Below are 17,734 nucleotides of genomic sequence, written 5' to 3'. Positions count from 1 at the left end.
CCCTTTTCTTATTAGAAAACATGCCACCCACTTCAAAATGTATAAATTTCCAGAACAGACTTGAAATGGACATTTGTCTTGCATCTAGGCTGCCACGTGCCTGCATATTTGTCACCTACTCAAGATAAATGTCTGAACTAAACGTTCTCAGAATTTGTTTGTTTTGTACTAACCAAGTGCAAAGCATTTAAAATAAAATAAATAAAAACTTTTATTTTTACTGTGACAAATTCCCTTGCTCACTTGGCAACCATAAATTATTATGACTTCATATTACTGAAAAATCATGTAATAAAGTAAATATTTTAGTAAATACCAGTTAAAATGAAAAGTTACACTGTCTTTTCCTATAGCTGCGCTTCGAACTTGGAGGAAAAGAATCTCCCTGTACCTTTGCTCCCTCCAAAATGGACAACACTACTCTGAAGTTTTGATATATTTTTATGTGAAGGAAAATCCAGTCCATTGCCCTTCTCCTAAAAAAAAAAAATAAAAATAAAAAAAACACACTGTGACATAAGCCTAGATTTTTATGAAACAGACAGAGATGTGTAACATCTCATTGCCGAGGGTGAATGCAGCAGTGATCTACAGATTTTGCCATTACTTGCACAGCACATCCTAATCTTCAGATCTGTCATCAACCTTCTCCCAAGAACTGCTTTGTTCTTCTGGGTGCTTTGCAAAAACGATTTGTAACAGAGGCACATCAACACCGTATACCTCTGCACCCACAGAAACAAACCACAGGGTTCCTCTTTCGGTGCAGGCTGGAGCATGACTTGAGGGAGTTTCTCTGTTGCCACCACTAACTTCACTGTGATTCACACTGTAGAGTGGCTTGAATGCGCATGAACCAGTCCCTTTTCAGATGAAACCAAACCAGGAGATGTGTCCCAGGAAAGAACCCAGTGCACTTAAAAACAACTAGGCATTCAGTCTGTATTTCCAGATTGGAGCCAGACCAATGTAAAACCCTATACATCCAATGTTTGAGTAGCAGATCCTGAGCATAAACCATTTCACATTACAGAACTATTTCACATTACAGATAAGCCTCAACAGGCCCACACGACTTGTCTATGAGGATACAGCCTCAGGGTACAAACACTTATCCAAGCAAAGAATGAAACAGAAACTGGTTTTAGGGCAAAAGAAGAGTCCTATAACTGTAAACCCTTTAACCATTGCCCTCAAAGTTTGGAAGGGGAGCAGAGGAGAGGAACGCATAACAAAAAAAAAAAAGAAAAAAAAAGGCAAGGCAAAACCCAAAATTTTGAAACATACTGAATGATCCTGTTCATACTTAGTAAGCATGCAAGAAGGTCAATCACAAGCTGTCAGTTACAACAAGCTTGGAAACATATAGTCAATTATGCCGTTCATAACAAAAGACAAGGTTCTGACATAAAAGTAATTACTTTGTAAAAAATGACTTCTGGATTAATAAAAAATGCCTTTAATAGGTGTAATGTGCTTTCATTCACAAAGGAATACTGAACTTTAAATTAAAAAACCACAACATTTCAGAGTTTGTTATGAGAAGTCACACATCTGTAATACAAATGTTTCAAAATCCTTTAAGTCAATAACTACCTTGCTGAAAGAAAACAAGACAAAGTTAGGCACCAACATAAAAGGACCACATAAAAGGCTATGTCACAAAGTCTTTTTTTTTAATATGCCACATTTTATTTTAAATGTCCTTCAAAGTTTTCCGCGAGAATAAGGAAGTTCCTCTGCCTCTTACGTCTGCTTCAGCACGAAAATTGAAAATATTTTACAGTTCTTTAATCCTTTTAAGTACTGCTAAAAAGAAGCCCTTAACAAAATAAGCTTTAAGGCTAACAACTTCAACTTAAAATTAAAATTTGTGTTCTGAAGGGTGTGACAATTACTATTCACTATAAAAAAATATATATCTTAAACAACACATGCCAAGAATACTTTTGGACACCTTACCCCAAAATAAAAGAGCCAGCTTTCAGAGGAAAGAATGGAAGGGACTAGGTCAAATTTCAGAAATTCTCCTTCTAGGGTATCTTAAACTCTGCCTCACATCTTAAGTATGAACATCTGAGACACAAAGCACTTAGGCTCATTAGTTTGACTACTGCTATTTAATCTAAAAAGAAAAATACTTAAATTGTATTTAATAAAATACTGTCCATGCTTTTGTTAAAATACAGAGTTATTCAGATTGTTTCATTATAATTATTAAATTGTAGTATCACTAGAAGCCCTGCCAATTTTGGACTCATTTTCATTCACAAAAGAAAAATCATTTTACTTTATATATTTATCATAAATTTAATTAGAAACAACACATAAATCCAAACATTAGAATGAACATCCACTAGACTTTTCTTTAAAGCTTATCATTGTAAAGACCAGTTATATTCTCTGTCATCATGTGAGACTAACATTATCTCTAAAATGTGCTTAAGATAACCATATTTTGTCTGTCTACCTTCATTTCCTACATGGCACCCACTTTTAATTCGAAGTCTTCAAATTGTTGAGTTGGCTGCAATGACACTGCAGTCACAGCAACACCTCCTCATGCCACAGAAGGACACAGCATGTAGAACCAAAAAGCTTCCTTGGGCTGCTCCCAGGGAAGTAAAAACTTGAAAGTTTTAATCCTAGCAGAGGTCAGTCTGGTTGCCCAAACAGTCCTTCGGTTCTAAGGAGTTACTCCACCACCATGTACAGCTATAGCCAGTTGTACATTTGCTTTGTCAGAACTTCCCTCAGCTCTAACGAAGCTGACTAAGCATGGACTGGGAGACTTATCCTGGAAATCAGATTCTGCATTTCACACACCATCTCAACCCTCAAGCTGACACGATGTGCCACAGGCAATTTATACATCGGGCATTACACAGCAGAGACTTAAGCAGACAGAATCTGAACAAAATCAGTGTTTCCAAGTTGTAAGGAGAGAAATAAATTATAGAAGTTAAAAAAAAAAATGCCAAAAAAAAATCCTGTAGTAGCGATATGCGAAACATTACTTTATGTAACAAAGCCTTCAAAACCTCTTCAGTTTGTGAAAAATCAGAACAATAATTACTGAAAACTTCTTTACATTGTGATCCAGGAAATTACTGAAAATATGTTCTTTATGTGACTAATCCACTACTAAACTCATCCCTTCCTGACCTTTCAGTTTCTCCATTACCTTTGGTAGGCAACCACTGTGAAAGTAGTTTGTTCATGTGCCTCAAAAACCTCATCTATGGTGAAGAGGATTTACCTGTGATACTCCCTGTTTCCTACTCTGGAGACAATGATCACTCCAGTCTTTTCATAGTGCAATATACATCAGCTCCTGAAACAGAACAACCTAATAAAAAGCTTTTTCATGATTATAGCTTATTCTAGTCAAGAAGCTGATTACAGACACATAACCAAAAACTACTCCTTTTGACAGTGTAAGTTTTACATAATAAAAAATTCTGCTGCAACTGCCAAATCAGTAAGTCATTTTAGTGTAGAACAGACAGAAAGATCATGAACCTTTATAGATTTTTATAATTTACACTTCTGAAAGTCAACATTTTAGCAACTTTCCTCAGAAATTACTAAGTTTTTCTTCATTAAAATAAATCTGTTATGGAACTATACAGGAGTCACAACAGCTGTGTGTTACCGCTACTTTTTTTGCTTAGAAAACCTAAAAGCAAGAGAGAAGAGTTTTCTCCACCTTTAAATTTATATGCCACATATAACCAAACAGATAAAGCATTTTTTACCAAGCGAGAAAGAAAAAGAATGTACCAATAGATAGTTTCTTTCTTTGAAGCATCAGCTCTTGCTGGTCAGCAGTCAGAATTACCTTATCATAATATTTTGCGGGTAGATAATAGACATATTACGTCCCTTCCCAGTTTTATGGAAGGAAAGAGACACAGAAAGGTTTGATAATTATTCTTACTATTACATAACAATGGTAATTAGAAACTACCTCTCAAAATGCTAGGATGCATCTACACATAATTCAAGTTAAGAGAAGTAAAATAATCACAAATATTTACAGTTATATCACCGTATTTGTGAAGGTGAGGGGATGTCACAGTTTAAAAAAATAAAAATACATGAGAACAACAGTGGACTTTAGATTAGGCCACAGTTAGAGCTCTAACTTCACAGATGTTTAACTACTTTATTTAAGGTCAGGGGTTTGGGGAATTTTTTCACTTGATTACAATACTTACACTTGTATAATCCTAAAACTGGGTCATTATACCAGAAGAGCATCCTCCTTTATTTATCTCAATAATTTTGTAATATAATTAAACAACCAATGCTTCCCTGACTTTGCTTCCCAAGTGTGAAGCACAAGGGCTCTTACAAGTTTAGCACTTAGTTTGTGTTGCTCCAAGGGAAAATTTGTCTGCAGTTTGTAGGAGAAAGGAAGCTTTCTTTCTAATGAAATCAATTTTAAATAACACTGGTTAAATATGCAAACAATTCAGAAATATACACTTTCTAGTATTGGTGTTAACTCTTGTCAAGACCTCAAATCTCCTGGAAGTAACAAAATGCAGCTCCAGGAAGAACACCACCACACTATCTCAGGAAATTAAAACAACTCAGGTAGCATTACATATATTTTATAAACACTCGAATTACTTAAACTCAATATTTACACAAATGTAATAAAGTTTACCAAACATACTTGAGTACATTTGTCACTGTTTTCCTTTGGCACAGGTGCAAATTATTTTCAGGTTTGGGCTTTGTTGTGTTTGAGTTTTTTTATCATTTTAACAAGGAAAGAAAGGGATATAGGTCTGCTTAGATTTCTTTTTAAAAAAAAAACTAAGTCAGTTGATTATTTACATAACCTGTAAAAATACTGCTGTAGGGAAACAGCATAGATAAAGGGATGTTGAAGCCACCCAGCCGTAAGGAGAAGCAGCACATATTAAGGCGTCACTGCATTTAAAGTGAATTCGCTGCAGTTCGCTGATAAGACAGGCATATCTGGACCTTGGGAACGGCCCTGCCCCATCCCTGCCCTTTCTCACCCCTTCAGGCACTGCTTCCTTCTACCAGCTCAAAAGCATTTGGAAGAGCAAAATCCTACAGAAACGCGGCCAGGGAAAAGGGGGGGGAATACTAAGAGTTGCTGAACTGTGAAATATTCGGTATTTTTGCGGTTTCTAAAACTCATTTCACAGCCATAAACTTCGCTCCGCTTCCCGCGGCGGCTGGCAAGCTAAGCTCGGCCAGGTGAAACTGACTAGAAGCCGGCTCTGGAGCGCCAACGGCTCCGGGGAGCCCTTCCCAGCCCAGGCGCCTCAAAGTGCTTCTGTTTCGCCGCACTGGACACCCGCCAGGACTGGAGGGCGGCGGCTCGGCGGACGCGACGCCCCAGCCTGGGCTGCGCCCCTGGCGCCCGCCTCGCCTCACGGCCGGCTCCCGCCCTGCTGCGGGGAGCAGCGGCTGCCCCGCGCCGCGGCCCTCACACCGCCCCGCCGGCCACCGCCGCGACCGGCCTGAGCCCCGCCGGCCCCACAGCGGGCCCGGCCGGGGCGGGCTGCAGGAGTGGGGGAGCCGCGCCCGCCGGGAGGAGGCGGCAGGAGGCGGCCGGGCGCCGTGGAGCTGCTCCCGCCTCCCCGTCCCCGCGCGGCAGCGCGCGCCCCCGCCCCGCCCGAGCACTCACTGTCTCCGACGCGCGCAGCGGCAGCCCCGGCCCTCGCGCTGCACCACGTGACGCGGCACCACTCAGCGCTGAGGGAGGCGGTTCCCGGGCCTGCCCTCGCGCTCGCCGCGGCCGCGCATGCGCCGGGAGAGGCGCGGCTCGCGCGCGCCGGCCGGCCGCTGCCGGATGGCGTCGGGACGCTGGTGTGGGAGCTGAACTGGGCGCAGAGTAGCCGTGACCGAGGAGTAGCGCGATGGTGGCGTCGCCCGGAAGGGTTCCGCCCCGGAGGCGAGGCGATTGCTGAAGAGGGGGCGAGCGCCTCCTGTTTTTGGCTGCTCCGCAGGCTTTGGGTGTCGGTAGGAGCACAGATGAGCGAAGAGAAGGGGGTGCCCAAGAGCGGGCGAGGAGTACACCGCATCCTAAGCAAAACCCCTCAGCGAATATGTGCTGGGGAATACCGGCTCCAGGGGCTAAAAGGTGCCGAACTTCCCAGCTGGAAGGCTCTGACTTGTTTATTCTAATGATGTCTGTGGAAATACCGGTTGCTGGTACTACTTACCTTTAAAATGCATATTCAGGTTCCTTTTGAAAATGACTTACTGCATATGCAAAACAGTAACTGGTTCTCTAAGTGTAACAGTTCCACTGCTTTAATTTTCTTCAAGCATTAAAGACAATTAGATGAAGACATTAGTTTCACTTGTGTGGAGTGCTCGTCACTGGTGTTATTTCCTGAATTTGACACATATTTAGACTGGGAGCTTTGTTAACAATATTCCCTGGGGAATACATTGAGCAAATTATAAATGCCTAAAATAACAGGTTATCATAGAAATGTTGGCAAGCTGCTGGTGCAAGTATGTGACTAGAAATGAATCATACAAAATCCATAGCCAAAGCTACATGTAAACGGCCCTATTTTGTCATCATTTATGTGGCACTTAGGTTTCATAGAACATTTTGGCAATTTGCACAAGAATCTCATAGAATTTATAAGAAAATTGTATTCTGCCCTTCCAAAAACAGCACACAGCTCAGCAGACTGGCAGGCATGAAAGGGGCTGAATTCCTAGAAATAGGGTGGAGATCAAGTTAAAGGAGCAGACTTTGCCAAAACAAGCAACTTCAGCATAGTCTTCTCTTCCAAGAATGACCAGAAGCCAAAAGAGGAGGGCAGATTCAGTGTGTGCCACCATTTAGACATGTTATCTTAAGCTCTGTAGTTCTGGCGCATCCAGATCTTACCTCAATTAATGCTAATCAAAATAACTCATCGAAATCACAGGATATGGGAGTTATAAATGCCTAGACCGATAGATTTTCTAGCCTATACCAGGTTTCCTATAATTGGCACCATTTTCTGTAATAGCGTACTTCATTTTCATACAATCATAATTCCAATCCATAATTCTTAACGATGCACTATTTGTTGCCTGAATACAGGTCCAGATCTTGTTACTGGATGTACGAGTCCTGAGGTTGTGGTTCTCTTCTGTGACCTAGAAGATCTGGATTTCATTCCTGGTTCACTTCCTGGGTCAACCTGAGCAATCATTTATTAATATTCTGTCTTTTCAAGTCTTTAGTGATATGGCAGGGATAACAGAAGTCACAGGATCAATGGGAGGCTAAGTAAATGAATTATCTGTTCAGATGCTATAATTAATGGGCCACATATGTAGATAGATAAAAGAAAACCACTGTTTTTGTACTTTTAATGCAGATGTGAGATTTGATAACCATTAAGTTCTTACAGCTTGGGGCTTTTTTGCTCTACACAAATTTTACTAGAAAAACTCCAGATCTTCTGAATTATTTTATACTTAGATAAATAGCTGTTTAGGAAAAAAAAGACACCACCTGCTGCTCTCATTCTTTAATCTCACACCACCAATTACGTCATGGATTTCTTTTTGTCTGAATGTTCATTTTTCTTATCAATAAAATTGAATAAAACTAGAAATACTGTTCATAAACTCCAACTTTTTTTAATGGAAAAATTCAAAAGTTGATGAAATCTGTTTCTTGAGCCATGTCCTACACGTGCAGTTACCCAGCTTTTCTCAACATGAAAGATGTTCTTGAGTAAGAATAGCAATTTAGTTCAGCTGAAGGGCTGGCACATGAAAGTTTAGTTGATTTCATATAAGACAATATTGCTTTCCATTTAAGCGACCATTAACAGTATAGGTTCTGTTTCCTAGTTATGGCTGGCCTGATTAGAAAGAGAATTCAATACTTGGAAAGAAAATAAGGAAGAAATAAACAAAAACATCATTTTCATAAGCCGTGTGCACCTCGCACAGGAGTGACGCATACGGTTAGCACTGCTTATGCCTTACTGCTAACTACATAATCTGTGTAAATATTTATAATACAGCTATTATCAGTGTAAACATACAGCTTAGTCATATGTTGACCCATAATGAACAAGTGACATTGAGATCTTTCCTTTGCTTCATAGCACAAGGTTTAAACAGGTTTAAGGAGCAGTAGAGCAGGTCTCAGAATACTAATTTTTCTGAAATTTCTACTGAGGCTTTTCAGCATGAAATAATTGTGAAGGAACAGCCTGCTATGGAATGCGTGGATGCAAATTAAATCTATATCTGAAGGATATTTTTTTAATTAATGCTGGGAATCTGATAGCACTTTGAAACACTGTTAATGTTAATCTTGAAGGAACTAGTTAGGACTAGCCTACAAATGTAAGAAGAATGTCAAAGCATAGTTCTAGTAAAGTCTACTGGCTTTCCAAGCTGTCAGTACGTGACATTGTTCTCAAATAGTAGAAGAACAGAGAAGCAGCAACCCAGAATCTGATACATGTAATATTATGAGTCTGCCAGAAAATTGACAAAATACAGATGATTAAAGGATTGGTTTAAACATGTTATTAGTTTATATGCAGCTGTTGTACCACTGCTACCATTCTGGTTCTGAAAACAACATAATGCTTTGGAAACTGTGGAGGCAAGCCCTTCTGAGAGATACATACGAAATAAAATCTGATAACAAATGTTTTGTACAAATTCAGGGCTTACTCTTTCAGAGTCTTTGATCTGACATTAACATTGTCTTTGCTCTGTAGCCCACTCATGCTGTCTTTTCCTTAGCTGGTGTTATACTTTGTCCAGTTGAGCTGCCATCATCACCAACACTATAACTTTGTAATACAGTATGGACAAATGGAGGGAAAAAAGCAGATGATTTCTCTCCAGTTTAGAGATAAAAAGGAATATATCCTGGAGGTTCTTGATCTCTTCATCTCATCTGCTGGAAGGAATAGAAGAAACATCTGGTGGAAAATAAAAGAGCGTATTGGTCTGAACATGGTCCGGAAGAAACAGGCTAACATCAAAAAGGTTTCATAACACTTACAGCCAAAGGGCCCTTTGATCATCTAGTCACCTCCTGCTTATCCAGATACTTCCACATTGCGTTGAGAGACTTCAGTTAAACCAAAGCATTTTCATCCTCAAAAGCCTCAGCTGTTGTATGTGACCAGAAGAGAACAGAGTAGGTTGAAAGGTGGTGTTAAGGAAATGAATGTGTGAAATATACCAAGAAGATAGTACCAGGCAATCTGTCTATGCAACTAAAGGACTTTCTAAAAAAGATACCAAAAAAAAAAAAAAGAGAATAGGATTTGAGGTCACTGGTGAAAGCAAACTATAATGCAAAAAGCTATTGGTTATGGAATAACGAGACAGTAACCTCTTGTCATCTAAAATTGATTTAAAAATATGTATATGCAAACATTTATCTTAATTTTGCTTGACCACAGGAATGTTAAATAATCATTACTAAAACAGTCTGAAAGTTGTTAACCAGAATAATACTACAGGCATAAAATACTTGGTTGAATACAGTTATTTTTTCAGTGTCAACATAATTTACATCTCATCATTCACAGTTTATACAAATCATGAGGTTAAAGTATATTACGCTGCTGGGAGGGAATTCTTGTTAATACTGTAGCTGTGAAAATTTTGTGATTATTTCCCATTTCTAGAAAGCATTCACATAATGTTTTCCTTTATGGAAACACGGGATTTGATCCAATTTTTGATGAAATTTTAACTGCTTTATAGCAAGGATGTACCAGTGATCTAGTGACACCTTTGTGTGCTCCTTTGGCCTGCAGGATGCCAGGACAGCAGAAGCCATGTGCTCCCCCAGGGAGATGAAACATCATTTGCAGTATTCCCAGATTCCAGGCTCTCAAAGTTGGGCTAATCCAGGAGGACTTTATCTGGCACTCCTTGTAAAGAAGGATTTGTCAAAGATAGTAAGGAATTTCTCAAGAAATTACATTAAGCCCCTTTGTGGAAGTCTTTTCTGGCTCTGTATTTTCTCATGGATATATGAGTAGAATTTGGGGTTTTGTCTTTTTATGCTGACCTTGGTTCTACAGCGTGTACGCTCAGCAGCCTGACTCGTGTTCCTTGCAGAGAGGTTGAGAGGCAGAGGCAGGGGTAGGGTAGCATTTGAAGAGGGGCTGATACCAATGGAAGACTGGTCCTAAGACTCAGTCTTTTTATTTCTGTTTTCTTACAATGAAAGCAGCTATATTTCCCTTGGAAGTTTGAATCCCAGAAGTAGTGAGGGACCTGGGATAGCAGTGGGAGACGCCTCCATGTTGCACTTCCGTGACTGCCTCTCGTGACACACAGCTGAGGCTGAGAAATTGTCTGCCATGGTGCAATCATTGTGCAAACAGCTGCAACAGGTTGCTGTCCTACTACTCTGTCCTACTACTCTACTTTATTTTCCACTCTGCTGGAGGTGATTGCCTGTCAGTCCTCTGCTGATAGAGCTTTCTAATCTTCTTTAAACAAAATCACAAGGCTAGGGGCTTGGGATCAGATTGGGGCTGTCTCCAGGGGCTGGGTGAAGCTGGAGCAGGCAAGATTCACATCATCCTCTACATGTGCTGAGAGGAGGCAGTACAGCTCCCAGCTAGGACATGTACTACAGCCCCAGGCTGTCCTGTTCTTCAGGCCATCCTGACAGAGGGAATCTCACACTTCAAAGGCCACCTCTAGAACAAAGCAGAGTTCTGGGCAGAGGGCTTGTGACTCACATGGAATGAGCACCAACAAGGGCATAAAGATAGCGTTTGGCCATCTGCATGGGTGTTTATGCAAACTTTCTAGGAGTTGTTCAGGTTTCTGGGGATCTTCCAGCTTTCTAGGTAGAAGGGCAAGTTTTTCAGCCATTAGTGAGATGAATCCTTCCGCTTCCCAGAGTCAAAGAATTTCCATGGAGAGAGATTGCCCAGGGGACCTCTTCCTCTTTTCCTAAAAACTTGTGAGAGTCTATTTGCAGCTTTTTCTTTCAACAGCTGAATAATATATATTTCTGCTACTTGTCACATTTATTTCAATTATTCATTCTGTGTTTTAATTTTGATTTATGTCCAATGAGGTTGAGAAAGATATTTTTAATTACTTTCCTTGTTCTCTTTACTGGCTTTCCATCTGTAAAATAATGCTCTCTAGCAGCTTTTTGGCTTTTGGCATCACAGAGTATCTAGATCAGTTACAACAAGGTGACTCAGCATTCTGCCCAGCCGGTTGTGAAGATTTCAGCCAGGCCTTTGCTTGATTAATGAGCGTTGGCCTTTTCTCATTCTTATTCAGATAAAATCATGCTGGATTTTGCCCAAGGGCTACAGAGTGGGCACTCCAGGGAATTTAGTGGAAGAAATCTGTACTTGAAATGACTTTTCTTTGAGATCTGTTTACTTAATGATTGCGTGCTTGAAGGTAATACTACTGATAAGGAGGAAAAGCCAGTCAAAATGTGAAGAGAAGTACATTCGTTAGATTTTTTTTCTCCTATTTGTGTATTAAAGCCAGTTCCCTCTCAGAGGAAAGATTATATGGCAGACTCTATACTGGGCCAAGTCCCTGAGGTAGGTGGGAGCTCACAAGATGTTAGCTTGCATCTGCATGATGCCTTTCAGCAGTGGTGTTTGTGACACTGAAGACTTGGCAGTGAGCAGTAGTCCCTCTCCTGCCTCTGCCAGAGCAGCTTTCCTCAGTGATGACTGGCATATCCATGTTGGTACTAATCACCAACCACATATATGAGCATGTTTTAGTTGTTTTCCTGAAAATTAATGTGTGGCAATTTTACCTGCATGTAACTTCTGAATCAATTGACCAGTTTCAGTTCCTCTGCCAGAAGTGAGGGTTGCTCATGGGCTGCAGGTTTGTCACCTCCTGCATCTGCCGCTCACAGTCAGTCTCTTTGGTGAGGGAATTTGCTCCGTGCCATGTGGTGGGAACAGCCATGGGTGTGCGTGGAAATCCCAGAGCTGAGCTCAGGTACTGGAGACATGGCAAAAGATACCAAGTTTGTCTAAGAGGCCCTGTCCAGCACTGGTCATTTTTAGCCATGTCCTCTTGCCAGCTGTGGGGCTGTACCTTGGTGGATTTGTGAGGACACTCACCAGCTTTATCTGCCCATACCATGTGGTGGTTTTTTCCCAGGCAGCAGGTCAAACGGAGATGGGTAGTAGACTTTAGAGAAACTTGAAACCATTGAGTTGGAATTGGGAAGCAGGGAGGGAGAGGGGTAAACAAGCAGTACGTAGTGAACATGCCAGGGAGCTGACAGTATTATGATTGAACCTGATATTCAGAACAGGCAATCAGGATTAATTTTTCTGCTATACATGACTTCTACATTTATATAAGAAGTTGGATGCCTGTTTTGATGCACCACTGAGGGAGGGGTGTTGAAATACTTAGCAAAAAAAAAAAAAATCTACCAATTATATAATCTATGCAGTATTTGAGTATTTCTGTTGGTGTATCAGAGAAGTGTTTCTCTGAAGAAATCACATGTGATTCTGCAAATCCCAGGTTCATTTGCAGAAGGAGAAGAAATAAATGGATGTGCGCACAAAAAAAGTCAATATACTGAAATGAAGAAAGCAACAGAAGACAAAACACAATATGTGTGTTTTTAGAGTATCTGTCAATCTAAAGTAATAATAAGTAAACAGAACCTTTTTAATTCATGCAAGTTAATCCCTTTCAGGGCTGAATTAACTAAAGCATATCCCTATGAAATAACCTTCATTATATAAATCAATGTGCTGATGGATTACTGAGTTTGCAGCCAAAAAACTGCACCACCATAGGTGTGAAGTTTCCTGATCATCTAATAAATTGATAACTTTAAAGCCTAGTTGTGACAATTTAAATGTCATCACTATTAAACAAGTTGCCAAAATGCAAACAACCATCCTAAGTCATTAAAATGTAATTATAAAGGACATCTGGGTCTACTATCAATCTGGGCTGTGGGGACTCATAATGGGGGAAAAATATGAAACTTTCACACAAACAGAATGAGACTGCTGTATGTGCCAACCAGAGCCTGCACAGGAAGCAAGGGAAATGTCGTTTTGTGCATGCGCAGTTATGGATGCTCATAGAAGGGTTGCATTACTGAGATGGACATAGGAGTCAGTGACAGCATGGCATCCAGCAAACGTCTTCACCTTCTCTCTGCTGTATACAAAAAGTCCTTTTGCTTATTCACAGGGTAGGCTTTGCTAATGAGAAGCGGATAGACTGGGTGGCAGTTACAATCTAGCAGAAATGACTGTGAACTGGGACTAAATTTGCTCTGTTGTGCAATAGCAGCACAGGTGTTACAAGTCCCGTTTCGAGAGCCAGGTGGACTTTAAGTGATAATGAAAGTTTGCTTTTTGGCTGAGTAATAAAGAGAAAAGTGACTATCAGGCTTTGCAGGCTTGGACCCAATATGTTTATGAAAGCTGTGGTTAGTCATATTGAGAACTAAGTTATTGAATTTCATTTTTTGTGTTTATTTGCTCTATACTTATTTACTCGATACTTTGAAATCACCATGATGCAGACAACAAGCCCAGTCCCTGCTCAGGACTTGCAGCTCCTGCTATGTATGGTATAGCTGTAGATTCACATTGGTTTCAGCTACATGCCAGTAGGTTCTGTCTGTTATTCAGTGATGCAGCATGTAGTTGGTTAGATTTACTGCTGATACATCCAGTGGAAATGGTGGAACAAACTGCAGCTGTGGCACTGCTTCATTAAATTAGTAACCTAAAAAGGCCTCACAGTCTTTTGGTGTGTTATTTATATGTATTATGGAGCTACAACAGCTGCTAGCTTCCATAATTAAGCCTCATTTTCCCTAAATGTGCCAGGAGGGGTGAAATAAGTGGGAATTGCTGATAATTGGTAAAATTCTAGAAGAAATATTTTTTATGTTATGTATCTTAATGTATATAATAACTCAAGTATTGGATAGTTACTTGTCTGAGGCTTTTACAAATCTAAATAGATTAAAAAAATATGTATGAATGCATATTATTTTAATAGTGCAATTAATAATCACACTATTAATAGCATATTGTTTTAATAATGTGATTCTTTTTTCCTGTACCTTAGCCTACAGCACATCAGTCTCAAAAAAAACCCAACTGAAGATGTTGCAAACAATTCCAAGGTGTGTTCTAACTGATCAGTATTCCTAAAATAGGTATCAAATTCTTCATGTATCTTTTTCTTCTATGAAGTAAATCCTAGTGGTGCCTTGGGGCATTCATTGTGCTGAAACTTGTTCATTTATTCTCACTAAGAAAAATATGCTATTGCATATGATGGGTGTTCAAGCCATTAATTTCCTTCCTTTTGTATATTTGGAAATGATATAATAACTGGGTGTACCAGTGTAATTATCTACCTTTCAGTTTTCTAAATTGTAATTTTTGTTTGTTTTGTAATGAGAATTAGTTGGTATGGAGCTTAGAGAAACATTTAAGATTACTGTTTCTAATGAAAAGATTGTTTTCTGATGCAAATGGAAAGCCAACATGAGAGAAATTTTTCTCTTTTTTTATGCAAAAGGATACAGCCTCTCAACAGACTTTGTCCTTATTTTTTGGCAGATTTGGACTGCCCTACTCAAAAGCATAAACAAGCCTCAGCCTATCAAACAACAGAAATGGGACAGTAACCTGCCAAATGCAGGGAAATGAATAAACAGAAGAACAATAAAAGTGAGTAAAGTAGGAAATCTCATGCAGTGTGAATTATTTCCTGTATAGCATAAGCAGAATTTTCTGCTGTTTGTTTCACACAGCTACACTAAGGATGAATAAATTTTTGTCACCAATGCTGTTAAGAAAAGCGTGCAAATTCCAAAGATCACGCTGGCTAATGGACGGAATGGTTATTTTGAAAGGAAAACTGACCTTTCCTGTAATTTCCATTCGTGTCCTCCCAATGTGACGTGACAATTTACTGCAGGTTTAAGAAATTAAAATAAAATGTTAGTTTTCCAGGTGCACTGAGGTTTTGAGATTAACTTAGAAAAGGTGAAGCTACATAGTGTTTCTCACTGCACAGTGAGAGTCAGCAAGATGACATTTAAAAAGTCTTCAGGGGATAAGGTCAAAGAAAGGTTAGCAGCTGACATCAAATCAGAAGCCAGATGTGCTGACCCTTAATCATAGGCTTTTGCAGGCTTTTTTGGACTGCAATTCAGCATAACATTATTGGATTCACCTTTAGATTAAGCTGGTCTGCTTTGACATATACAAACCCATATGCAAGTTAATGGCTGTGTCATCCACTTAATTATGCAAGCTTTGATAACAGGTCAGTGAGGTAACCTCTTCAAGCACGACTTTTCAAGCTCCTTAACCATTTGCATTTTCAATGAACAGAAAGTGGCACTCCCCTTTTAGGTCATGTTGGATCATTAGTGACTTGTAACATTTTATGTGGGCTTCCAGTCACAGCTATTTAACGTGGTATCCCGGTTCTCAGATACTGAAACCACAGAACTCAATGGTCTGATCTCTCCTGTTCACAAAGCAAGGGGAGGCATGTGTGTATGGGCCAGGCTTTTCCCATGCCTGATTTTAGAGTCCATTTCCTGTAATTCTTAGCTCCTATTTCACTCTTACTTTTGTATTCTATCCTTTGTTCCTATTAACCTGCTGTGGGAAAGCACAGTTAAATTATTTTAACACTGAAACTTGAATTTGTGGTCCTAATTTCATGTGGATGAGGAGTTTCAAGACAACAGGTTTTGGTGGTTTTGTTTTCTGCTCATATGAGTTTCATTCAGGAGGCTGGTTGCTTCACCTTTGAGGAATGCAGCTATCAAGGAAGACTGTAATCACAGATTAAAAAAAAAGTCTTGGCTATATAAGACTGCTTCCACAAAGCCAACTGCAGTTCTCCAGTTCCCCTAACAAGCCTCCACTCTCCTTTTCGTGAAGGCTTTGCACTTGTAAACAGATATATTTCACTTGCCAGTCTTAAGACTTCAAAGTGTATGCCTACTTCATGTAGGCATGCTTTCTTTTTGAGGTCTGATGTGCAAAAGTGTTATGAAATACAGGACATGCAAGACATGGGGTAGGCATCCATGCTGTGTTGCTACTGTTGGGGCAAGAAGCACTGTATGACTCTTCAACTGGATGGCAGAGGTAGACATTGCAATCCAATTCATCAGCTGTGATCCTCATAGAGACACACCTATAAAGTAACTGATGGTTTTATTCTCATTAAGTGACTGATGCCAGTATCAGAGTCACCAGGTTCAGCTGAGAGGGAGGGCATGACTAGTGTCTTTTCATCCTTTTGATTTTTGTGGTTGTCTCTGGCAATAAAAGAAAGGCAGTGAGGGTAATTCCTACCAAAACCAGAACAAGACTGTGGCTGATTGGTGGAGCTGTACTCTGCTGTAGTGATGTGCGGAAACAGACTCCACAACTTGGGAAGTTGTAAAGTAGGAACGTTTATTGCAGCGCTGGGTGCATGGGGGATCGCTCCACCACAAACGTGCACACCCACCGTAGCAGTTTTCTTGTATTTATACAGACATACTCATAACCCCCTCCCCAAAAGGGCAGTCTCTCCCAGGAGATCATTTCCATAGCCCCCGCCTCAGGATCCGCCTCAAGCTCCTCCTTGACACGCCTCCTGGTGGTCGTGGGCAGGGGGGAGTCTTTGGGATGAAGGCACATGCAGGCAGGACCTTGGTGCACATGTGTTTAGGACGCTAATGCTGTTGAGCAAGCTGGAGCTATGTTTTATAACAAGTTTACTATAGCACTCTAATGTAACATAAGAAACTGGATGTTCTACAGTAGCTTAATTAAAGTTAAAAGAAGACATTTGAAGTTAGTTAAATATGAAAGTATTTTGTAATGAGAATAAATTCCTCTGGGATATTATTTTTTTTTATTACTTTTCCCACCACATGGACAGCTTTGGACTGGAGGTTAAGAACAAAAGCTGGATGCTTCTGCTGGAATTCGCCATATAGAAATAATTACTGAGAGCAACGTTTTTAACTTATCTTTCAGTTCCAGACTTGACAGCTCTTTTAGACGATTAGGGGCAAGCAGACCTCTCCATTAACTTTTTTTCAGGTTGTTCTGCAGACTCAGGAAGACGTTATTTATACTCTGTTCAAGTATTTACATTGATCTTTGTCATTGTGTGGCCAGAAACATCTGTTTTAAACAACAGAAGCTGAGATTATTAGTCACTATTCTATAGGAAGGAATTAATTCAGTAAGAAACTGCATAGCTATAGAATCATGCAATAATTGGAGCCTTGCTGATAGCACAGATAAGTTGAGGGTTTCATTGTATTGAGATGTCAGTCTTGCATATCACTGCTCAATAATTTTTAAAGGCTTGAAAAGCCCAATAGGTACCCAGTCCCCATATGAAACTCAAAATTATTTTGTTTCTACCTCCTGGGTGCTATTTTTAGAAATAGCAGAAGAAACAGACAAATCAGTCCAGCAACTATATTTGTGTTTATATTTTAATCCTATGAAAGAGGGGAGAAGTAAGGCAATTGTAATTGTCTGCAGAAATCAGAATATCCTCAGTAGCATGTTCAGGTTTTCTTTTTGGTAAAAATGTTCAAATTGGAAAATTTTGTGATCCTTAAAGATTTCTCTCTGAGAAATCAAGCAGAGGAACTGCAAATGGACACAGAAGGGGTGTCTGGAGGCAGCTTCTATGAATGCTGACTGTAACAAAAAGG

At 40.0% G+C, this 17,734-nt stretch overlaps 1 protein-coding gene across 1 annotated transcript in view; it reads right to left on the bottom strand.

The window, feature by feature from the left end:
• RHBDD1 (rhomboid domain containing 1) overlaps positions 1-5,723 on the bottom strand; it is a 56,510-nt gene extending 50,787 nt beyond the window's left edge. Inside the window, exon 1 of the mRNA XM_086618466.1 lies at positions 5,675-5,723. The gene's annotated coding sequence lies outside the window, so the exon portion shown is untranslated. The remainder of the gene's footprint in view (positions 1-5,674) is intronic.
• Between the last annotated feature and the right edge of the window lie 12,011 nt (positions 5,724-17,734).

Source organism: Tauraco erythrolophus, chromosome 11 (assembly GCF_009769465.1).
Source record: "Tauraco erythrolophus isolate bTauEry1 chromosome 11, bTauEry1.pri, whole genome shotgun sequence".
In the NCBI taxonomy this organism is placed as follows: domain Eukaryota; kingdom Metazoa; phylum Chordata; class Aves; order Musophagiformes; family Musophagidae; genus Tauraco; species Tauraco erythrolophus.
This window is presented reverse-complemented; position numbering and strand designations above follow the sequence as displayed.